Source organism: Gallus gallus, chromosome 15 (genome assembly GCF_016699485.2).
Source record: "Gallus gallus isolate bGalGal1 chromosome 15, bGalGal1.mat.broiler.GRCg7b, whole genome shotgun sequence".
NCBI classification, from domain to species: Eukaryota; Metazoa; Chordata; class Aves; order Galliformes; family Phasianidae; genus Gallus; species Gallus gallus.
The window spans coordinates 4,598,849-4,623,443 of record NC_052546.1 but is presented as its reverse complement, the minus strand read 5'-3'; the positions used below and the strand labels follow the sequence as shown (position 1 = coordinate 4,623,443).

Below are 24,595 nucleotides of genomic sequence, written 5' to 3'. Positions count from 1 at the left end.
TCACTTACAGAGGGGCCAAGCTTGAAAATACACCAATACAACCATCAAGGCTACAGAGGGCAGAAGTGCAGAGGTATCTCAATGCTGCTACTGACGGAGCATGCCCAGGGAGCCCAGCACAGCAGCAGGACGGCTCTGCAGGTGCCACTCATCCCGTGGGCACGTCGGTGTTTGTGGGACACGGGGCACACCAGGACCTTGGCACGCAGCCGCTCCAGGAGTGCTCCGTGCCCTGGGGACGCACTGTTAACTAATTGTTTGTAGGAGAAGAATGCAAACAATAGGAGCAGATTAATAGGAAATAAACCAGAAATAGCACAGCCAGGCTCTTTGAATCTGTACTGTTTGGTTACTACTTTTCTCAACTGATTTTGATGAGGAACAGACGTTGTCTCACCGGAAAAGTATTTCTCCCCCCTGGTTGGAGTCTTGATCAGGGAATGTTTTATCCACAGACCTGCATTAGCCATTACAGTGCTAGGTACGAGATTTACAATCTGATTAGAAACAGGAGAAAGCAAGAGGTTACTGGCAAACCTGGCCCCGGGAAGGCAACGCAGAGCTGCAGGCACTGAGGGGCGGGGAGGGGTTCCAAGCTCATCTGCTTCCTACCACCGAGGAGACTCCCAGATCCATACCCCGACACCTCCATGCCTCTCCCTACCCAGGAACACCCCAAGGACCCGCTCCAAAGCAAGGCAGGATTCCTGGGCTGGATCCTTGGCTTACACACAGTGTAACGAGGGTGAGGGGCTGCCTCGGCTCCTCTGCCTGAAGGTGAGGACAAGGCACTGCCAGCTCACAGAAAGTACCCACTTATCCATCCTTATAGAAGCTGTATGGGTCCCAGTGAGAGCAGACTTCTTGAATATGAAATAACCAGGAAAAAAAAAAGACATGCTGAAATAAGCTTAACAGAATATTCTGTTTCTTAAACCCAAATTAATGTTACTCAACTTGTGGTCTACGGATCACGGATGGTCTGCAGAAGACGTTAGAATGTAGCCCACAACACGATGGCACAAAGCCCCATTACAAGGCTACACCCACACAAGCACCCCCAGCCCAGGCATGGGCACAGCACTCAGGAGCTTACCCACTTTCTTTACCCATTCTTTAAAGGACGGACAGAAGCAAAAAATCATTAAGACGTAATGCAAATGATTTGAGGGACGCTCCTACGAAACACACCACCCTGCAATGATAATGGGTTTCTCTAACCCATATGTGCACGAAATTTTCTTGGAAGACAGCTGACATTAGACACAAATATTTGTATGTACTGTATCTGTTAAGTCCTTTCAATAGGCGAGCCGGCCGCCTGCCATATATTTAAGGCTCTATTCAGAATAACAAAGCAAACAACATCAGTGTCTGCAGACCAGGAATCCACAGTAGCATTCAATCGCAGCAGGGTACAGAGGTTTTAAATTAAAATAGCAGCACAGGGTCAACAGGAAAGATCAGGCACACCCTGAGCTGCACAGTGTGGATGAGAGGTTACTCCAGCCCCGGGCTCAAAGCCTTTACCTGCACCATGTGCTGCCTTTGGAGAACCACAACACGCAGGGCTGGCTGGCGCAGCTCAATGAGCACAAGGGCCCAGCATTGCCCTGCTCCTGGATCCTTCCTGCAGCTGCTGCAGGTCGGGCTGCTCACAGCAAACCACCTCTCCCCTCTCTGGGCACGTGTGGGTACAACCACAACAGGTCTTCCTTGCTGGGAGCCGCCAGCTCCCACTGCGGCTTCGCACAATCCTAGCACCAACCCAAGCACCAGGGGACTCCGTTCTGCCCCTGCCAGCACCAAGAGCCATAAAGCAGGACTCAGGACTTGTGTTCCCAATCATTCCAAGCTATTTTGGGCCTGGGACAGTGTTCAGCTCTGCCCTGAAGTGACCTCTGCCAGTACTCACAAGCGGAGCTGGTACAGGGGGCTCGTGGCTCCGCAGGGCAGGTCTGGGTGAGCTGCCTGATAGGACACTCCCAGGAAAGGTCCGACAGCCAACAGTGAGGAGAAAGAAACCCACAGAGAAAGGGGGATCTGGATCCAGGCGCAGGCCATTCATGAAACAAAGGAGTTATTTTTAAGTGTAGGCTGGAAATAGAAAACAAACAGACCACGTGAGGCCTTTGTTGAAGATGATCCGCAAAGACAAATGGAAATGCCCAAAGAGGAAATTAAAAAAAAATAAAGAACAAAACAAACAAACACAACCACTGGGGCACTGGGACTGCGAGGGGAAACGGGGCTAGAGGAGGAGGAGGAGGAAAGCAGCAATGGCCGAGTGTGGCCAGCAAGGAGAGAAGTGTAGGGCAATACTGGGAGTGCAGCACAGCACAGCAGGGATGGACACAGCTCCGCTGCCCCCAGCACCACGTGCTCACAGAGCACAGCAGGCACACGCTGTGGGTTGCAGCCTCATAGATACACACACAACTTAAAATCAAGGGGGGGGGGGAAGCAGTTCCTCACCATCGTGTGATAATGACGACTACTTTAGCCACGCTCCCAAGTACACTAAACAGCACATTAACAGCCATGGCTGTAACAACACGCAGAGCCCGGGCTGCAGCACGGAGCACCTGCAAACCTCCTGTATTTATGGCACAGCACACGCTGCTCATTTGGGTTTCAAACACTTTGCTTCCATCGCTGCCAAGATAGGTCCTCTGATGTCTGGGGCGCACTGTGAGCGCTCGGAGTCATCTCCTCCACATCCTTTTGTTGAACAAATTACTCGGCTCAGGAGTGACACTTTTGATTATTTACATCCTGCATAAAGAGGGGAAATTCATTTTCTGGATTCCCTAAGATAAGTTCTTTGAGGCGGATCGCGCTGCTAAACATTTTCTCCTTTCACACGTTCCCAATTTCAAAGATGACAAAACATCTCCGTGTTCTAAATTATTCTTTTTCTTTCATGATCCTCTAATGATTCAGGAGTCTCGACTTCACACGAGCATCTTTGAAGAGCTCTGGCTGCCAGCATAAAAGCTGAACTGTTGTGACAAACTGCACTATTTAATGCCTTCATAGGAAGATGCGCAAAGGAGCAAAATTACCCTGAGGAACTGAAACAAAGCCTGCAAATAAATTAAATGACCTGTAAACCGAGGTACTCAGAACTGTACGACGATGCCGTGCGGCTGTGCCATGAATCGGGACATGACAGAGCCACGGGGGCTCTCAGACCAGCCCTCACCCAGCGCATCCCACATCATCCTCATGCCAACCCAACAGCTCAGGCCAGTTCTGAACCCTGCACAGGGCCCTTCTCCTAACATCCTGGAGCGACTACTGGGCCATGAGTCAATCCTCACGTTGGTTAAAGACCAGACCCAACCATTTGCTCCTGCACACATCTGCTGCTTTCATTCCTCCCCACAAAACCGAGGAGTGCCAGCTCTGGTGGCCCAGAGAAAGGAGCAGCTCGTTAAGCTCATGGCAGAGCCAGGGCTGAGGTGGGAGCCATTAATTGGGCACATTCCGCTTCCCTGTTCTGGGTAATTAACAGCTTCTGAACAGAAGGTCAAAGCCTCTCCCAGAGGCACCAAAACACTTTCAACATTTGCACCCAACACGCAGCAGCTCCCAGATGGGCAGTGCACATCAGGATCACCAACCCATCCCCACCGTGCCACTGAGCCACGTCCCTCAGCACCTCACCTACCCTTTCCTTAAACACCTCCAGGGACAGAGACTCCACCACCTCACTGGGCACTCTTTATCAGCTCACCCTGTTTTGTGATCACTAAACTCTAATCTTTGTTATTAATAATATTGCTAGCAAAAAAACCCAGCTCCATGGGTGCTGCTCGCAGAGCTGACCTGACCCCATGGGAAGTTGTGACTTACTGTGCAGGATAGGAGCTCCTCCATCCTCCCACAGCTCTGCTTTCAGGGGTGTGGAATGGCTTAATTATGCCCCTCGAGGTAGGAAGAAGTCACTTGTCTTTAAACACTCAGGCTTTTATTGAGTTAACGTGTTTTAACAAGGTCACAGCTCCACTGGTAAACTCTTACCCAACGGGGAATTTGCTGCTTCCCCCCCTCACAATTAATCAGCATCTCCCATGATTTAACTCTGAGGCCAGGCTTAGATGCTCTGCAGGCAAAAAGTCAAGAAAATAATACTCAAGCAGTCAGAAGAGGCAAACCAACCTTCACTTCCTTCGTCACATCAAACAAGCAAACCCACCCTGCCTCCTGCAGCCCGAGTGCATCCCAGGAGCACGGGCAGCCCCAGGCACAGCCACCAGCTGCACTTGGCAGCTATTGCTCTTTGTCCACTTGAGCGTCCCTTGGCAGCAGCTCCCAACCTCAGCATTCATCAGACAGAGCAATTTTAATTTCTCCTTGTGCAGATCTGCACTGCTTTGGCTGAACGTGCTTTCAAATCAGGACTGCTTGAGCCAGAGCGGGTTCCTCCTCCAACTTAGACATCCCATTACACAGCTCATCCCCACGGCCAGCTCTGTACGGCTCAGGCAGATGGAAAGCTGAACAGCTCGTGGAAAAAATGCTTCTAATACACAGACAAGGGTAGAAAATACAGTTTCCATCAACCTAACAGGCATTTCAGGCCCTTAGTGTATTTTATGAGCTACCATACATCCGGTCACAATTTAAAAGTTACAAATAGTTTATACGTGCTCAACCAATCATTAGATGGGTGTTCTAATAAAAGGCTCCATCAGTTGTGGGCTGCAGATCCAAGGGAGCTACCAGCTTCACAATCACCTGCAGCACCTCCAGCCAGGTCCTTCCTCTGCTGCAGGACACCCCAGCACGCAGCCCTGCAGAACACAGCGTGCTGTCTGCCAGTTGTCCACCACTTGTACTTGGACTTCAACATCAATATAGGCTATTCACAGTCACATTTCCTGCAGGTGATGTTAAAAATACAGATGAAACATTGCCGAGCACTAAAAAGCAGTCCTTTGGGACAGCACTGGAGAATATTTAATAAAGCCAAAAGCTGCAGGCTAATTTCCCCCGAGAGATCCCACTTAGAGCCTGTCGCAGTGAGGATCCATCACAGACAGCTCCAATTCACCCACGGCAGAGAGGAAAAGAGCCCATCTGTGGGAGCAGCTGGGGCCACGGGCAGCCCCCAGGCCTGGGGAAGCTGCAGGGCAGCAGGGATTGCACCATGCGGCCCCATGGGGAGAAGGGAACAGCATCTCCTGCCCACAGCCCTAAGAAGTGGAGTTCAGGTCACTGTGCCTTACGCAACCACAGCCACTCGGGGGGATAAGATCAGCCGCTAAGCGGGATTACAAATTTATCTTCCCACAGTAGTGTGATCTTCTGCAAATAATCATATCATGGAAAATAATGCACAATGCTTTTAAGAACCGGACTTCAAATTCCCAGTACAATCACTGAAATCAGAATCTTTTCAACAGGAGGGCATGTGCCCATGTGCTCTCTCCACATCAGTTACGGCGTTGGGACCACAGGTGCAAGAAGCAAACAGAACCAGCACGGTGCCTGCAGGAGGTGTGAGGGCAGGCTGGGTGCCACGCAGTGATGGGTGAGGCCCAGCAGGGAGTTTGGGCAAGCCGTGCTCCGGCTCCTGGCAGCACCTTCAGAACTGATACAGCCACAGCATAAGGCATCCGGCACCTTATGAGGACAGAGAACAGGAATGCAGAAATCCCTTCTACCTGGCATAGAGCAGAAGTGGCTCAAGGAGTTAAACTGGAAGAACACGACCCTATGAGCTCACAGTACAGGTACAAAGCTTTAAACCAACATGAAACTTGCAGATAACCTTCCAGAGACCACAACCGAAATCCACAAGCCTCTATGCCTGGACTCAGACCTCGTGGTTTTGTGGTTGGATCAGAAGCATTTCCCAAAACCGTGCTGCAAATCAAAAACGATACGTGCAAATGACACAGCTCAGAGATGCAGGCCTCCTGGTTCCCATGCACAAAGACTGCATCTCACCCTCATCACCCCAGCAGACAGAGGCCGACTCCTTCGTCAGTGACATCACTGGCAGACTGGATGGGGAGAATCCCCACACCCAGCCCTGCTGCGGGGACTCTTTGCAGCATTAGAGCAGCCATCAAGCAGATGCTTAAAAAATGCAGAATGACGTTCAAATGACATCTATCCATAAATCAGCCCAAACCACAAACATCTGAAGAAGATTTTCACTTAATCCAATTTACTGTAATCTCTCTCTAGTTAAAATGACAGAAACGTCAAAATGGGACTTTACTCCTCTGTCAAAGCATCTCACGGTGAAAAGGAAAATAAGCAGGCGCTCACACGCAGCACCACTTATTAGGTTAGAAATGTCAAAACTGCACTTTGATTCTAACTACTGACAGTCACATCCACACGCTGTGCCCTTCTGTTTCCCTTCGCTTCCCCCAAAAGCGGGCACAGAGCATATGTTGGATGCTGAGCATCATCAGCACCAGGATAAGTCACCCACTTTCTGCTGCCGGTGACCCAGCGCTCATCTCCACCCCACACCACACACAGTGAAGCCTTATGACCATCAGATATCTCAGGAAGACAGCATTCTCCTGCTTCCAAAACAACTCCAAACCAATAATCCAACAGACCAACCTTAAATTGCTTTCCTCCCTTCTCCACATTAATTAGCAAACAGGATAACTGACTGTGTGCCTGGGAGTTCTGCACGCGTGCACCCACAACCCTATTGCTCTCCGCGAGCCTATGTGTATTTTTCCCGAGTGGTCACAGAAATTAAGCCATTACCCAAGAGACCGAGAAAGTGAAAGAAAAATACCCACTGTCAGAGGCAGGGTCTTCGTGCATTATTTAACGGGAACTCCGTTGGCAAAACCGGTGTTGTTTTCATATAAAAGCTAATAGAAATTGTACCTCCAGGTGTCAAAACACTGATGGTAATTCCTGCTGCCTCAGACATCTTGATGTTTCAATTTCAGCAGTGTGAGGAGCCTGCAGGGAATCCAAGAGGGTAAAGTGCTCATGCTCAAAGAGAAGCAGAGAGAAGGAGAGCCTTTTATTTCTTCATAAAGGGCTCAGGGGAACAGTTCTACTCGCTGGAATTATCAGATCTGGTTCCCCTGCTCCTTCCCTTCCTTGAAAGAGGAAAGAGCACGACGGGCTAACAAGGAGCGATTGTGTCGTGTGGACAGGAAAAAAAATCAACGAGGCTGCAAAGCAGCAGCGCAGAGACAAAGAGTAACCGCACAGGGATGGTGCTGGTGCAGCAGCGGTTGCCATTAGTGGGATGCTGACATGGTTTCCAGAGAACAGAGAGGCTGTGATGGAACAGCATGTTTTCCCTGCCCAGAAGCACAGCAGTGTGCTGGACCCCCCCTGCTATCTCCCACAGCACTTTGCTGTGGATGAGCAGCACTGCACCTCTGCTACACACTGCCAGTATATGGAGCCCACAGCTGCCACCCACCACCTGGGCCCTCTCTTGTCATAGAATGGTTTGGGCTGGCAGGGACCTTAAAGACCACCCAGTCCCAGCCCCAGTCACGCTCAGAGTAGCTACCTACTGGTTTACCTTTTAAAAGTAACTTTATTTCCTGGTGTCAGCTAATGAAAGCATCTCCCAGGCCTTGCCAAAGCACTGCAGATGCCAGTTGATCCACCAGCCTTGGTGCTTACTCTCTTACCAAGGTGGAAGTGGCTAGACAATGCTGCCCAGGGAATGAACCTGGAGGAGCAAACCAACACTTGCTTGCTCCTATGGGCATCACACACATCACATACTGCCCCAGAAGTAGCTCTACTTCTCACTCTTTCAGCTACCTGCACACCTCCTGTCACCCACCATTCCTCTTTCTGGCACAGCAGAGCTTTGATTTCTGGGCAGCAGCAGAGCCAGTGGGATCACACAGAACTGATGCAGCCCACTGCACTGCCAAGAGCAGCAGCAGGGTAAGACAATAAGAGCCAGAGGTGCAACCAGAATCCTCATACAGGGCACCACATTGCAAACCAGCCCAAGCGAGACCCACGACAAAGGCATGAGACAGTAAGTGTGCTCTGAGAGAGGTGCCATTCATACAGCACCTGTGAAATTGTGCTATCAGACCTATGCCAATTTATCCACATCCCTATTCCAACTACAGCACACACAGCCCAGCACCAAGCAGCATGTCCACAACCCTGCAGCGCTCATACCACCAAGTCAAGAACTCGGGGCAGTGGGGAAGAAAACAACAGCTCAGGAATTTGCAAGCAGCTCTGTGTGGTGTTCAAGAAAATAAACAATCTTCCCCTGCAGCCACTCGGCCGGGGACACAAAGGTCCCGGAGAGATCCTCCGCGGGGTCATGAACTCTCACACCCTACTGAGCAGCCTGCTCCAGAAACAGCACTGAGGAAATTCCCAAAGAAAAGCACATCAACGGAAGAGTGAGCTGAGCAGAGCAGTGCCAGAACTGTGCCTACCGCCTACGGCCACGCTGAGCCCCGCACATGCAGCCCAGGAACCCATGGCCCCGCTCCTCCCCCCCCAGAGCTGCACCCCATGCGGTCCCCGGCCCATGGAGCCCCTCCTTCAGGCACTGCTTACAGCCCAGCTGTGCCCCAGGGCTCCTGGCATGGCAGAGGGATGCAGACTGCCTTCTCGCCCCTCCTGCCATGGCTCACAATGCATGGCACAAACTTTAAGAGGCAATGACCTCATCGGAGCAGGGAAGAGGAAGGCGGGGGAGCTGGCAACGTGCCACCTTCTCGTTTTTCACATTAAAAAAATAATAATTAACCAGAGAAAGCTCATTTTACCAGGCTAAAAGAGACAAAAAATAAATAAGTCCCATTGGACCAAGCTGGAGTGCAGCACCCGGAGCAGCGCACCCTGCAGCCACAGCCCCAGGTCAGCGCTGTGCTGAGCGCAGCTCCAGCCGTGCCAACAGCTCTGCCCAGGCGTGCGGCGCTCCGAACACACACAGAGCATGTGTGCAGACATGGGACACATGAATTCTGTACACTCACATTTTATATCCTCGTATTACTTATGTTACAGATTCACACATACATTACTCATAACTGTTAAGAACAGAACATACAGTTCATCCTGGCATAAAGCCCAGAGGAAGAAAAAAAAAGAACACAAAAACCTTGCAGTAACAAATCTAACTCAAATCAAGTCCAACAGCATCTGTGGTAGGAGTTAAAACGGTATTAAGGATCATTAAGTTATTCGGTAATTTGGTCCAGCACCATGCATCCCCACCAACACGAGCTGTGCCTGCTCCTCCAAGGGGCATTCATTGCCCCCGCAGCGCTGCCCCACGCTCTCGAGCTTCTGCCCATCCTGAATATGCACAGCAGCCACAGGAAACACGTGAAACACCATTTACCTCTGTAGAGTGCATGAGACAACCCTCACCTACGCCAGCCCCACGTCTTCTGTGTGTTTCAGGCTGGGGCCAAGCACAGGAGCATTGGCTGGGATTGCACTCAAACAGCACAGCACTATACACTGCCGTGCAGAGGTATCCCACAGTCACACTGCACCCCTATGGCAATGTCAGCCCCGCAGGCATGGGCCAAGAGTGTAACTCTGCAGCAGGTCCCTACGCAGTGCAGGAAGATGTCAGAATCACAGCCATCGACAGCTTTGATATGCTTTTTAACCGCTACAGCAAGTTTGTGGCACATCAAAGCATTCTTCTCCATACCCCTCCACAAACAGGCTTCTTAGTTTTACACCCAGCGTCAGTGGGATTTAACGAGACACAGTTGGAATGTAATTCTCACGTACTGAAGGAAATATGAGTGGAAGGACATGAGGAACAGCTCAGCCCACACCTCCCAGCCCCACCACCCCACACCAAGCTGTGGCTCTCCAGCAGGGCCCCGCAATCCCCACAGGACAGGGCAGGGGACAGCAGCACCAGGAGCACCTCCCCGGTGCCCCCACCCACAGGGAGAGTTCTGCGAGCAGTTTGCCAGCAATCACTGCCTTTATGCAACAGCCAGCACAAAAACAGCAGCTGCAAACTCCCACTGGCCTGACCGAAGTCAAAACACACCAAGCGCTGCTTTTCAGGCAAACCCAAATTACAGCGTCGTCTGCTGACTGCTCCAGGGATGAACAAACCCACATTAATTACAGGCTAACTTCACAATTCACCTCTCCGGAGCACCAAACATCAGCAAAACTGCTTTGACTGTGCTGACAAATCCGTCTCCGGCCAGCATGGCAACGCGTGAGACCGATGCGTTCAGAGGAGAGAAAGCAAGAAAAGAAGAAAACACACACAAACTTTGCCCTCTCCCACCACCCTCCCAAAAAACCACACGCTGCTGCCAGTGACAGACAGGACCCCCGCAGGAAGCAGCACAGCACAGGGACGCACAGCTCATCCCCTCCAGCAAGAGGCTGCTCTCGGCCTCCAGCCCCAGCAGCGCTCCCGTGTCGCAGGGCCAAGTCCCAGTTTCCCAAAGGAACTTCTTTCTGCCGTGGCCTACTTCGGCCCGCCGCAGACAAAACGCCTCCCAAAGGAGGGCGGCGCGGGGCACTCACCCAGCAGCATCCCCGCAGCCCTCCCGCATCCTGCGCGGCCAGCGTCGCGGCTGCAAGATAAATAAATAAGAGAGGCCACACAGCCTTAGAACCGAGCTGGAAATGAAATGGAAAGCCTGTAATTATTTCTCAATGCTCCTGCCAGTCTCAGCCTATAAACACAGTGGATTACATAAGTCCACCCCTCCTGTTTTGAAGCCAAAAGTATGAGCTTTTCCTCCAGCTCTGGCAGCCAGTAATAATTCCTCGTAGCCATGGCGACGCTGGCTGGCTTCCAGCAGACAATGGGGGAGCTGAAATACTGCGAGGCCTTTTTATAGCTTCGCTCTGAAACCCTCTAAAATATTAGCTATCTCCTGGCCAACCCGGCCCGACGGCCCCGCGTTAACCATCTCCTCCCCACGGCGCAGATGCGGGCGGTGCGCAGGGGCCGCTCCCCCCCCCCCTCCCCCGGCCACAGCGCTGCTTTCACACATCGGCGACGCTTCCGATTTAATGGGTTTGTTGACTTCTCACCACGCGCCGAAATCCCAGCCAGGAGGGACTGCAGCACAGCATCTGCAGTCGGCGCCGCGGGCTGAGCGAGGGCTGTGTCTGCTCCCGCAGCTCAGCAGGTACGTCCTCGCCGCCGTGCGAGCTGCGCATGAGGCGCTCCTCTCAAGTTTGCCGAGCTGGAGAGAGAGCAGCCAGACAGCAAAACAACACTGGTGCGTGCAGTGCCGTCTCCTGGGAGCGGGGCCGAGGCTCGCGGGCTGCAGGAAAGCACAGCGCTTCCCACGTCCCGAGGAGCTCCATCGCCTTCCTGGAGCTGTGGGAAGTGCTGGAGAACCTCCCCGTGCCTCACGGCAGTGGCACGGCAATACCTGCCTGCAAAAGCAGCCCCAGAGCACGGACCCCACAGCCACCCTATGGACAGCACAGACCCGTAGCTGCTCGCTGCACCTCCCCAGAATGCTCACCCCCAGGGCTGGGAGATCCTCTGCTGAATTTTGCAAGTTAGCAAATAAGCAAGGAAAACAATAGAAATATAAGAGAAAATTAAAAAATAGCAGAGCCAAGGCCACCACAAAAACAGTGAGTTCACTTGGGAGCGCTCAGAACAGCGTTGCAGTGCTCCCAACATGGCCATGGAAGCCCCAGGGGTGCTGGTGATGGCACAGGCAGGCCCCAAAAGCAGGCAGTGCTCACATGGGAAGGGCTGAGTGCACGGCCTTGGGAGCCATCAGCACCCAGAGACCGGAAGGCAAACAAAAAGCAACACTGCTTTCTAAATCTTGTTCAACTGGAGAGCATGATTATGATTATTTTAGCGTGCCAAGCTGATAACACTGCTCAGAGTTTTGGCTGCATTGATTATTTGACAGGGATAAACACGCCGTGCACACTAATGCAGACCACAAAGGTTCCTTGGTACCTAGCCTGGCAGGCTCACTCCTCGCTACAAAGCTGCATTTCGCTATGCCAGAGAAAAGTAGTTTGCACAGAAACTATCTGAAGGAGTTAAAAAAAAAAAAGTCAAGCAGTTCCCTTCCACCTCAGCACAAACCAGGATGTGGCAAACCCCAGCAGAAGTTGGTTCTCACAGCAAACCCCCATGCCGGCCAGCAGCAGCGGTCACTGCTCTAATAACGGGATGCACGGAGTGCTGCTGCTGTGCCAGGGAAGCCACGCGTGGGGGAACGGTGCCGTGCTGTGTGCTGGGGTGAGCTGAAGCTGAAAAACAAAGGCGATGTTTCCTCCTGGCTCTGACGTATCCCACACACGTGCCTGCAGCTGCAGGGCCATAGGAAAGGGATAGAAGTGAGCTCAGAGCTAATAAGGAATAACTCAGGAGAAACCTCGCTGCCCTTCCACAGCCCAGCTCTCCTGCTCAGGGCAGGGAGCAACCCCTCATCGATCCCAGGCACTCAGATGTGTGATCCAAAATGGGGAACAACTGCAAACCCTGCTTCAACTTCAAAATGGCACCCAGCACACGCCGCTCCGCTCAGACCCTAATTAAAGAGGCTATTCTTTACAGCACTGGAGCCACTCCAACTCCCATTGTTACATTTAAAATAAAATCCTGCAAACCCACTGCATCTGTAAGACATTAAAACATTCAGTACTGACTTCTTTATTCGGCTGTAAGACATCATTTAATGATTTTTTCCTCTCAAGCCCTAAATCTAAGGATTTAAGGAAAATGACCAACAGCACCTTTTACAGGATGCATTTTTTTTTTCCTCCAAAGGAACCTTCCGCCATAATATCCATGACCCTTAACAATATAAAACTAATTGAAAATGCTCATCGTGTACAGCTTCTAGACCTTCTGTAAGACCAGGATGTACCCAACTGCAGGTTGGATGCATCAGGACAAAGCAGGCCCCATAGCACAGAGGCCAGCTCCAGATACAATCTATTCATGCCTAGGGAGAAAACAAGAAACAAGCAACTCTGACCACAGAAAGTCACCGTGAGCACAAGAAAAATAGATCAGGAAGCCAATTCTGGTCACTGCTAACAGCACTATGGAACCACAAGGCAGAACCTTGCTATGATTAGCACCATCAAAGCAAGAAGCAAGGTAGCTTGCTGTTTCCCCTGGTCCCTTTGGGCCAGGACCACATACAATCCCAGCACCCAGGCTCTGGAAAACACACTGGGCCACAGCAAGGGGTCCCAGCTTGAGGACCTGGAGAAGAACCAGCCAGCCCCTGCAAAGCCACCTGGAGTCCCCATCCCTGCACCAGGAGCAGGACTCCAATCCTGGTCTCCAGCAACGTTACCTGTCAGCAGCTTCTAACATGTGCTGGCAGGCCCTGTCAAGCCTCACTTTTCCATGAAGCCCGAAAAACTTTAATGACACTGCTGGTATTCCTCCTGTCAGCAGTTCCATGGCCCCAGAGACACGTTGGGGTGGCAGAAGGAAGAGAAGACCCAAAGCTTAACAAACCAGGGTGCAGTTTCAGAAGCAGAGGATGCCCATGGCGACTGCTGTGCTGAAAACATGGAAAGGCAGTGAGGATGGCAGAAAGCCCCAGGAAGTTATTTCAAGCAGTTCCCACAGCTAATTAAGCTGTTCAGTCATGCATGCTTTAAAGTTCATAAAATTACTAAAAGAAAATGATCACAAAAACAAATACAAAAGCCTGACAATTAGTGGAAGCAGCCCTGGTCAATCACCTCTCCCCACCTGCCAAGTCATTCTATGGCACATCAGCAAACCCTCTGGCAACCAGTCCAAAGGCATGGCCACAGCTGTGGGGAAGGGTTAGCCAGCCTTCACTCCATGAGCCAAAGCTTTCAGAACACACCCAGCCTGGCAGACCTGGCCCTGCTAGCAGGGAGAAAGCTTGGCATGGGCCAAGCTACATCTCCAGGAACCCATCCTGACGTCAGGAAGTGCTGCCTGCATGGGCAAAACAAGGAAGCACGTGGCACGTACGTATGAACTGAAAGATGCTGGATGGGGAACACAAAGAGGGGAGGAGATGGAAAGACGACTCATCCCAGCATCTATGGGAGAGCTGGCATTCCCAGGCAGCCTTCCTCTCGCTGGATCAAGAGACTGCAGCAAAATGTGCACTTAATGAGCCCACGTCAGCGGAGCAGAACCGAGTGTACACACACCCAGAGCTGGCACGTGGCAAAGCGCCACAGAGGGAGAAAATCCACATTAGTGAGATAGCTTAAAAGGAGAAAGAAAAAGCAGAGGGGAGCAGGGGAAGCATTTCATCATGCTTTTTTAGAGCAGTGAATTAGAAGGAAAGAAAAACAAAAGAAAGAACAAGATCCAAAGCTGTGCTACAACACTAACTCTTCTCAATTGTTTCAGCAAGCTCTGGGTTGTGCCCTTGCCAAAGGCACTGCCCAAGCTATTTTAAAAAACACTGAAAAGGCACCAAGAACTACTCCCCGGCATGGCATACCACTACAGACCCTCATGTACTTTCTAAGAGCTGGGACACAGCTGCAGAAGACGCAGGAGGCCACTTGAACAAGCATGACCTAACAGTTCATGCAAGCAAAGCAAGAACAAGGTTGTGTGGTCAACAGCCAGTTACAAAACACATCAAATCCCAGAAAAAGAAAAAAAAACCCAAAAAAATCAAACCTACCACCCCCACTGGGCTCAGACTGGATGTGGAAACAGGAGGCAAGTGAGATCAGAGGAAGTACGAACACGGCTCTTGTGCAAGCCGTAAGGCTAGGTACAGATTGGAGGACACAGGCTCAGCTGCCAACCAGCAGATGTGGTCGTCAGAAGGGTTTTGAAACAAGGCTGAAATCCATAGAAACATTCCAACTGATTTCTTAATTCAGGAAATGGTGAGCCTGTAGCCCACAGCCTCTTTCAGAGGACTGCCTTATTTGCAGTGTGAAATGGAAATATCCCACCAACATCAAAGAAAACATCGAAGCAAGGACAGGGCTGTCCCTGGCCATGCCATTCGGGTGCCATCCAAGATCACCACTACTTTCTGTTTACCTCTAATTCCTTCCACTCACACACCCATATGCCATTCCCTTCTACTCACTCTGCCCACTTCATCCTCGGCGTTTAAAATAAGCAAGCTGTGACAAAGGCAGGCTAAACCCGGTCACTGCGAATACTCCAAAAGCAGAACGGCTCAGGGGTATTGCAGACTAGTCATATGCTTCCATATTTTGTCCCCAGGAGCTCGGCCAATCCATTTAGCAACAGAGCAGGACTCTAATAATAGACACAAGGATACACAGGAGGTAAATGTACACAAGACAAAAATAAACCCCAGCCTTGCTATAATTTTAATACAGGAGCTAAACTGGGAAGCGATAAATGAAGCCAGTTTCCACTGTTGAGTCAAGATGAAAATCTAACTCCCAGTGTCCCAGGAGCAAACATGCTGAAAACTGGATGGGAAACTTGCAGAAAGCCAGAGGATTGGACGAGTGTTTAAATACGTTTCTCATTATTGAAATTGACACAAAAAAAACACACTTCAGTTTTCCAGCCCTGGTGTTTAATGAGATGAACGATTTCCACACAGAAGCCACGCAAGGGATACCTCTTCCCTTCCCGCAGGAACACCCAGAGGAGCCTCAAAGAGCTCACAACCTGAAGCCACGTGCCAGGCTGGACACCAGCACCTCCCGTGTGACCAGGTGGGCCCAGCACACCGCGCTGCAGCCGGGCCAAGCACCAGCTCCTTTCTCTGTTGACAAACTGCTCAGCCCTCTCCTTCCCTAAAAAACAGCCCTGCCCACTGCTTTAAAGTCCATGAGAAGACACATCCAGTAATTAACCATGACCATCCTTCTTCAAGTGATGTTTGATTGGAAGAAAGCCATCACCAGGTCACTAACAGAATGATGCAGGCATGAGGAGCTGCTCAGAAACCACACCCCTAACACTCACTGAATTCCAAGCAGGACAGTCCTCAAGCCAGCATCTACGCTCAGACTCCATTCAGAGAAGTGGAACTGGACCAGGGTAAGTTTCATTACCTCTGCTCATCCTCTGTAAGGAGAAATCAGCCACGTGCGAGATGGAAGAGCCCACATACAGCAACCCATGGTGATCCAGCACACCCTGCCGAAGGTCCCTCAGCACACTCACCAGGTGCAGTGCTATCCAGTAATATGAGGAAACGTCCACGGGTTCTTCAGCCTGCTCTAGAAATCGAGATTCAACAGGAAACCACAAATACACCAGGCAATTAATTTTTCTTTACCAAATGTTTTCAGTCATGGCGCAATTGTAACAGTAAGCAAACTATTTGGGTTCCTTCCAGTTCTTGTGCAACCACGTTCCTCATTTTTCTTTTTCTTTTTATTAAATAATCTGACTGAGATTTTAAGAAGAACTTAAAACAAGTTAGGAAGTCCGTACCAACAGAGCGCACTCCACTGAATATTTACCCCCCAAGAGGTTTTTGTATCACACAGCGGAGGTTTTCTACAAACAACAAATAAAGTCTTTTCCCCAGCTAAAAATGCTGTGAATAGCCTAAGAAAAAAGAGCAGAAAAACACGTCTACCGACACAGGCAACACCAAGCTCTCTGAACCTCATAAATAAAAGTCTCATTCAAACGTTCCCCCCTTCCCTCCCAGCACTGTTTCAGGAGAACAAAGAAACATTAAGTCTTACTTTCCCGGTGTACATTTGATCAGACCTTCTGTTAACACAATATGACAACGGCAATGAAGGGAGGAATATCACAGCTAAACAAGCGTCTACCATTCCCCTTCCTTCTGCTGAGCCCTCGCTGACGCAAGGATGGAGCAGCTGCTGTCTGTTTTTAAACAGCTCCATATTTCATAAGAAGCTGCTGATTTCTGAGAGGACAGAAAACCCAGCCAATGCCTCACAAAACAAGAACCAAATGAAAGCAATTCAGGACACAGTATTTAAACATGGTGTCCATTTGCTCAGCTTCCTTCCAAGGCACCACCACAGCTAAAACGTGTGCGACGACTTCATCCTCTACCTGAGCCGGTCTCCATTATCACATCAGCACAACTCTTAAATAGTCGTTTAAAACAGAGCAAAAGACACTGGAAAAGCCATCCCATGGCCCTAGAGAATGGAAGTCCTGAAATATGGGGGAAAGCAAATCGATGCCTCCAGCGTGATCCAACCACAGACACTACGATGGCACCAAATCAACATTAAGTTCCCAAGTTCCGCCTGCTGCTGCGCTGACATTAAAAGGTAACGTGGGATGGAAAGACCGTCCTTGCAGGACCCAACCCTACCTCTTGAGTACGTGAACACTCACTAGCAAAAGACAGATATTTATCTTTACAGGGGATGTATCAGACATTTGGAAAGACTCGTTGCTACAAAGTATCCATGCTTTGGTCTTCTAAAAAATCTACATCACAGGCTGTGTCTCTAAAGAAAGGTTAAACCTCTTCTGTTCTGACTCTCCAGCTCTCTTTGGCTGTTAAAAATAATGTGTTATACCGTAAGTCCATCCTGAGAGGCTCCAGATGCCTGCTGTCTCCTTCCCTGTTAATAGCTGTTACAACAATACTGCTTTTTAGGCTGTTTGTATTGTGTTGATTAACTTAGATAAAGGCTTAGGAAAGGAGGAGGGAGAAGGGAACATGCAGTGGGAGGAGGATTTACAGGGGAAAAAAAAAAGTCTTTCATCTGCTCTAATAATTAGCAGGTCATGCTGAAAGCGATCAGCATCCCTTTAAAGCAACTGTGCATGAAATGTGCAGAGCTCGCTCCGGTCACTGCACCCACGCAAGGCACTCAGTGCTGTCAGTCACCTTCTGCCTTTCTGACCTCCTCCAACCCCGGGAGGGCTCCGGCCACAACCTCCTGCTGCCACATCCCCACTCCGGAGCTGTGGGGTAACCAGGCTCACCAGCCCTGCCGCCTCATCACAGGGCAGCAGACACCAAGGTGCCAAGGCAAATCAAAGACTAATTAAAGGTTTGCAAAGGGCCTTCAGATCCTCTGATAAAGCAGCACAGAGCAACTTGCTGCACAGCATTTGCTTTTCCTGGAGAAAATCAACCGCGTGTAAGAGCCTTGTGCTCGTCACCTGGAGGCCCCTTTCCCCAGGGAGACGATCAGAGCCAGGCTGCCCAAACACGATGAGCTCTCTCATTATTCATTGCTGGAGCTGCAGTCTCAGACGCCTCTCTGCAACCAACATGTTGAATCACCCCAACAGCCCCCCTTCCCCGACACATTCTGTCAGATAGGGATCCTCAGGTCCAGACAAGCTTAGATGAACACTGAAGACCACATCCCAGACTTTATACACAAGCCCTGTTGTAAAAATAACAGCAGAGCAGAGGAAAAACTGTTAAGAAGCCATCAGCAAAGCTCTGCAGCCATTTGGGCTCCCTCTCCTCCCCACATCTACTCTCACCTCCATTTGCCAGAGGAGTAGAACCAGTTCAGCCGGAGCACGGGTTCTTTAACAGAATTGTCCTCTTCCAAAGAGGTGAAAAGATGGCTCTGACAATGATAATTCCCTCTCTCCCATGTACTCACATCCTTCTATTAAGGACACATTACCTCAAAGGTCAGTAATTGCGAGCCACAGACAGCTCTGGCCTTGACAGCCCATCTTCACGACGCACTGAGAGCCTGACCGCACGGCTGTGCCCAGGATAGCAGGAGAGCCTGCTGTTAATGTGCTGTTTGGCAAGGGGAGAATTTCCTTTGGCAGCTGCGATGGCTGTGTCTTCTCAAGTGTCTTTAATTTCAGTGGCTTTCTTTCACTTCAAAATAGTCCTTCCGCCTCAGCTTAATGCTTGCACTGAGACAGACTGACATGCACCCTCTCAGCGCTGCTGCTTGAAAGAAGCTTGGGAACATGAAAATTGAGAGATTATTTTCAAGTAAAGTGACGGGTTAAGTCACCCTGCCAAGTCATGTCCCCACGCCTGATCCCAGCCATCAGCATGGCTGCCATGCACTCTCCCAGCTGCGTTAGGAACTGAGGAGTGTGTCTTGGGAAGAGGGGCTGGAAGGACAGGGACCACTCGCGGGACAACAGCATGGCACAGAGACCCAGGGAAGCACCAGCCTATCTCTAAAGAAGCTGTCTGAATCCTGACAGCCCCAGGGTTGGTCTGGGAGAGCAGGAACAAAGCAGAAACCCTTTACAGGAAGGGAAAAGCACCTTTAAGCAGCAGAGACTGAAACCACACAAACCCCTCCACACATCTCAGTAAAGCAGAACAACACCGCTATATTCACAAGGGAATGAGGAAGGAGCCAAACCAAACTGAAGCATGAGATACATCCCCCTGGGGTACTGATGTGTGTTTATCTGTGAAGGGGGGAACTTCCTCCAAGAGGGCAGTGTGGAGTACCTCAATGACAAACCTACAGCAATTATTAGAAAGGCATCATCCATACATAATTTTGAATTTAATTTAATTAGGCACCCTGCTAACTTCATTACTTATTTAACCGGACTGCTCATTCAATTTATGTTCCTACAACCTCAGCTCACCGCTCCAGGCCCACCTCGGTGGGAAGCGCAGTTGAGAAGCTGAGCCCCATCTGTACGCTCACCTCCCCTGGGACTGAGCCATTTACCACTGCTCAGGCCGTAGGTTCTATGTCTTTGTTGTTCTACAGGAGTTAAAAAAAAAAAAGACAAAACCAAACAAAAAACCCATACAGATTTATCACTCACCAGGCAGGTCAGTGGTGATCCCAATCCAGCAGCTTGGGAGGAGGACCGAAGTCAGAATCCTCGGTTCCTCCCTGAGCAGAAGGGAAGCAGCACCACGGCTGAGAAGCAGAGAGGAGGCACACACCTCCAGCAGATCCCCAGAATAGCCTGCAGTAGGTAGTCAGATCCCTCAGGCTTCAGCAGCAAGGTCTGTCTCAGCAAATTCATGCGTATAAAAAGAGGCATGACGGACAGGGGAAAGTGTGAAATGCTACAGACACTGGCTTGAAATTAGGTAATCCTCTGCTTGGGTTTTTTTTTTTATTCAGTCTTCAGATCAACACTTCTTCCTTAAATCAAACTGCTGCGAGCAGCCACCAAAACCAAGAACAAAGAGCCGGATGGCCTGAAGCATCAGAATTGAGATGAGCAGCCCTATGAACAGACCATTCCCCACCCGTGTGCACTGCGATCTCCTCCATCAGCAGAAATACACAGAGCCATAGGCAGTGCCCTTTATTTGGAGGCTTCCTGGTAAACAGGGCTGCAGGCACTGCCACTCAACGCCGACACAGAATCACCAGAGGGACCAGCCTTGGCCACCCAGCCAGGGAAGGGGCTGCATGGCAGTGCCAGGATTACTCCAGCTGCCAAAAGGTGGAAAGATCACAGAGACTCCATAGGAAGGAGAGGATCTTGGCAATCCCCATTTCCTTCAGCAAACAGCTCCCAGGGGCCTCTTCCAACCTCCTCCAGCAGGAAGAGGGGGACTGCTCACACCTAATTGCTCACATTGACACATGTGAAGCCCCAGCCACCAAGCTGACACGGCAGCAGGGAATGAAGCTAACAGGCATACAGCTGCATGCTCCCCAGGGTGTGGATTTCAAATTGCAGTTTAAAAGGGAGAGGAAACAAAACCTACAAAAGCGAGCAACTTTATCTGGGATGTGTTTATCCAAACATAGCACGTGTCTGTGCCATAATATAAACACCTGTGTGGGTTACGCACTTCTCCACCACCAGCAGCATCCAAAGCACGACTGCATCTGGAATCCTTTAAGTTTTAAACCCCATTTTTACCTTCCCCTTGGTGCCAGAATGCATGGAGAGAGCAGCACACACACACACACACACACACACCAGGGAGGAGAGGACAATGGGACAGCCAGCACAGCACTGAGGTGCACAGGGATGGATGAGATGAGCACAGCATTGAGGGGCAGACATCCATCCATGAGCTCTATGTGCAGAGTGTGGGAGATGCAGTGGAGGTCACACTGGGTGAAAAGTACTGTGGGTGGCTTACAATAAAAAGCAAATTCACATTACTCCCCAAGTAAATCCAATGTTTGCTACTTCTGGTTCTTTCTTTCCTACATAGAGCTTTAGAACTGAGCAGCATCGTTTCCTGGCCAGCTATCCTGTTGTGCTCACACAGCTCACATCTGGATTTTGCTGTATCCAGGAGTTGCAATGAGTCCCACAGACAGCCCCTGCAGCATACAGCACCAAGGGGCATCCAGTCCTCCTGACGCTGTGCCTGGCAAAGTGCTCTAGTAGCCAGAGCTTCCTAATGCGTCTGCTAGCTGCTGGGCAGACAGCATTACAACACAAAGACACACAGCTCTCTAACACTGATGTTTCCATCTGCTCAGGAGCTGCTTTTATTTAAGAACAAAACAAGCCAAGCATGCCCTGCTGCAGCAATGACCCTGTGTACAGCTGCCTGGGTGCCTCCTGCCTTTGAGGCACCCCAGAGCATGTAAAAGTGCCCTGGGGACACGCAGACAAACAAACCAGTACAAGGAGGTGAGCATTATGAGGCCCATCAGCAGCTCTAGGCAGAGGGCCGTGCACAACCCTGTGGTTTTGCTCCCACCTGGGTAACCTCCCTGCAGCCTGCCTCTGGTCCCTGCCCCAGCCACCAAGGCAGAGACTGCCATGACCCCATCTGCCCTTAGGCTCTGTGCTTTTGGTGCCTGGCCCTCAAAGAAACCTGACCCACAGACCAGTCAGGGTAACAGACAGGCACACATGGGCAGCAGCGAGGACCCGCAATCACACCACCACAGGGTTTGCCTGAGCTTGGGAGCCAAGACACCAAGTGAAGAGTGACCAGGGCTTTCGAGCACAGGGTTTGCTGTCTGAGTCTTGCAGCATACTTAGCCCACCTCCTGCACACACACCTGGTGGGGCTCATGTGAGAAAGGACTGACTTTGGAAGCTTTTCCCATACCATCCATGACAGCCTGTTCCACATCAAGCAACCAAAGCTCCAGGGCTGGGGCCTTAAGCTAGGACACTGGGCTCTGCAAAGACCTCCGCATGAAACGCAACAAGAATAGGCAAACATGCTCTTTGGGCAGCATTTCCTCCCACACACCCAAATGTCGGGCACCAGAAAATCCCTGCTCTCCAAAACATTTCCAAGCTGGGTGCCCAAAGGCCCAAGGGTCACCCCCAGCATCCCACCTGAACAGCAGGCATGGCCCTGGGGTGCAGCACACAGCACCAGGACTGGTCAAGCACCAAGCATCTCCATGGCAAAGCCAACAGGTTTGAGAGCAGCTGTGTTCTTTACTTCCAGAGTTTAACACTATCTAAGGAGATGTGTGGGCTGCATTCCAGAGGCATTTACCTCCTGGACCAGCCTGCCCTGCCACAGACACACCAATCCCTTGGCAAAACAAACAGATTAAAGAACTACTAACCCAGCTCTTTGATAGAAACTCCCTGGAGATCCTCACTGCCATCAGAAACAGGAGCTCTGAGATAAGTATTCCTCTTCTCCCGTGCCAGAACACCTGTTTATTTGGATGCCAAATTCCAGTTGCTTCAAAAGCCCCTACATATACAGACCATCCCTCTCCCCACTTCTTCTGAAGACGCAGGATGTGTGTTGTGGGAAGCGGGGCAGCAGCACGCCTTTCTAACAGCCCCAAGAGAACAGAGCAGGGCTGTTTCAGGCCCAGCTCCCCTACCGCACACCAACAGCTCCCAAAGCAGAGCCCAAGGAACAACCCCACAGCAACACGTCCAGAAGGCACAAGGGAGGGAGCCCTGGGGAAGGCAGTGCATACCTCATCCTTGGGAAAGCAGCAGGAATGCAGCACAAAGGTGGCTGCTGCAGCCCGGGGCTGTCAGCTGAGAGCGGGATCAATACTCCACTATGCTGCCTAACCCGTTTATCAGGGGGAGGGGAGATAAGGGAGCACTCGCGTTGCCAGAGGGCACACTTTCACCCCAATCTGAGTCAGCCAGACGCAAGTTCCTGCCCAGCAACACCATCCCCGCCAAATGATTTCAGCCTTACAGTTCACTTAACCACAGCACACAAAGAGCCACTAACCCAGCAGTCAATAATGGAATAAACTATAGGTCAGTGACCAGGGGAAAACACACCATTTAAAATTATTCCAATATTGACACACGCAGGAAACACAGGCCGGTATTGTTATTTATTTATTTTAACGAGCCTATCAGCTCAGAGGCAGAGCTGAGCCAGCTGCTAAAATCACAAGGTTAGACTTTCAAAGCCTGCAGGTAAGCTGCTCAGCGCCAGCACACACTCCCACCCAGCACAGCGCAGCCGAGCAGTGCTGCCAGGGCCCAGGCCAGGGGCACGGAGCAGTGCCAGGCTGCCCAGGGAGCACAGCCCAGTGCCAGCAGCGCCAGCACTGCCTGCAACTGCACAGCCGGCAGCCAGGCACATGTACAGCTCCATTTCCTCTCCGGGCTGTTTTTCTCCAGGAAAATGCTGCAATGACAATTTGCACCTTGAGATTAAAGATCTCTACAGCTCTCTAGGAAGCAATGACATTCAACAAAGCCCCTCCTGGGTACAAGGAACGTTTTTTCCATCATGAGCAGAGGGAGGGTGCAGTGACAGCAGACAGGCCCCACACTGAGAGCATCCCCAGGAGGTTTACGGGGTCCTTGCTCCACAAAGCACCACCCATAGCTCAAAGCAAAATACTACCAGGTGAGTTAGACAGGGTTACTCACACAAGGGGGAGACACCAATGGGGCCAACCTCCTCGTGTCACACACTAAAGCAAAAGCAATTGCACCATGTGCACTAAATCACAGCACTGCAGAACCACTGCAAAGGGCCTCTGGAAATCACGGACTCATACAATCACAAAATGGCTAAGGTTGGAAGGGACCAAAGTCATCCAGTTCCAAGCCCTGGCCATCGGCTGCTAATTTCTCCCCCCCCCCAAGTCAGGGCCTAGGACCAGGGCTTCACCGCTCTCCGAGATCCCCCAGTTCAACACTGCTATCAAAGCATGTTTCCAAGATGCACAGGAAAGGATCCAGGAGGGTTCTGAATATCTGCAGAGAAGGAGACCCCACAAAAGGGGTTTCAACAGCACTGAGTGTGCTCAGCTGCTTGTGCCCACCACACAATTACAGCTACAATCCAACACACTCACACAGCAGGATCTCAGTGCCAGCCCACACTACCTGCAGCTCCGGCAGCACCCGTGACCACAGCAGAGGGAGCACAAAGCAGAGATGAAGGACTTCTCCAGCAAAGCACCGAGTAAATAAATCACGCTGCTCCCAAAATTCATTTTTCTCTTCAATACCTGTTTGCCAGAGGGAAAAGCCTTCAAGGCGGAATTTACTGTTCAGCAAAAAGAGCAGATTAGGAGCCCCAGGGGCCACTGCTTCTGTTCTTCCTCCAGCAGCAGTGAAACAGAGCGGCTGGGAAGGGCTGGGGAGCAGCGGGCACACAGGGCTGGGAGCTCAGCCCAGCTGCTGCCTGGCACCCCGCAGCACTGCGAGGCAGCCGGCCGCCGTTCCCAGCAGCAGGAGGCACCTGCCCACCGAGCACTGGAGCACTGCCATGCTGCACAGCAGGGCCAGGGATGGGGCAGGAAAGGGGGCTTTGCTTAGCACTCCATCCATCCTGGACTCTCACCTACCTGCTGGTCAGTCCCAAAGTGAACAGCTAGCGATCTG

The 24,595-nt window shown here is 51.0% G+C and overlaps 1 protein-coding gene across 15 annotated transcripts in view; it reads right to left on the bottom strand.

The window, feature by feature from the left end:
* Positions 1–24,595, bottom strand: part of NCOR2 (nuclear receptor corepressor 2) — a 165,353-nt gene that overhangs the window by 119,948 nt on the left and 20,810 nt on the right. For 4 of the 15 annotated variants that reach the window (XM_040648351.2, XM_040648358.2, XM_040648361.2 and 1 more), the window contains exon 1: positions 10,504–10,652. The exons of 9 other annotated variants lie outside the window; for them this stretch is intronic. The gene's annotated coding sequence lies outside the window, so the exon portion shown is untranslated. Of the gene's footprint in view, positions 1–6,870; positions 8,428–10,503; positions 10,653–11,019; positions 16,144–16,620; positions 22,680–24,595 lie in introns of those variants that run through there. 2 more of the 15 variants (XM_046901228.1, XM_040648348.2) reach the window with 2 other exon arrangements.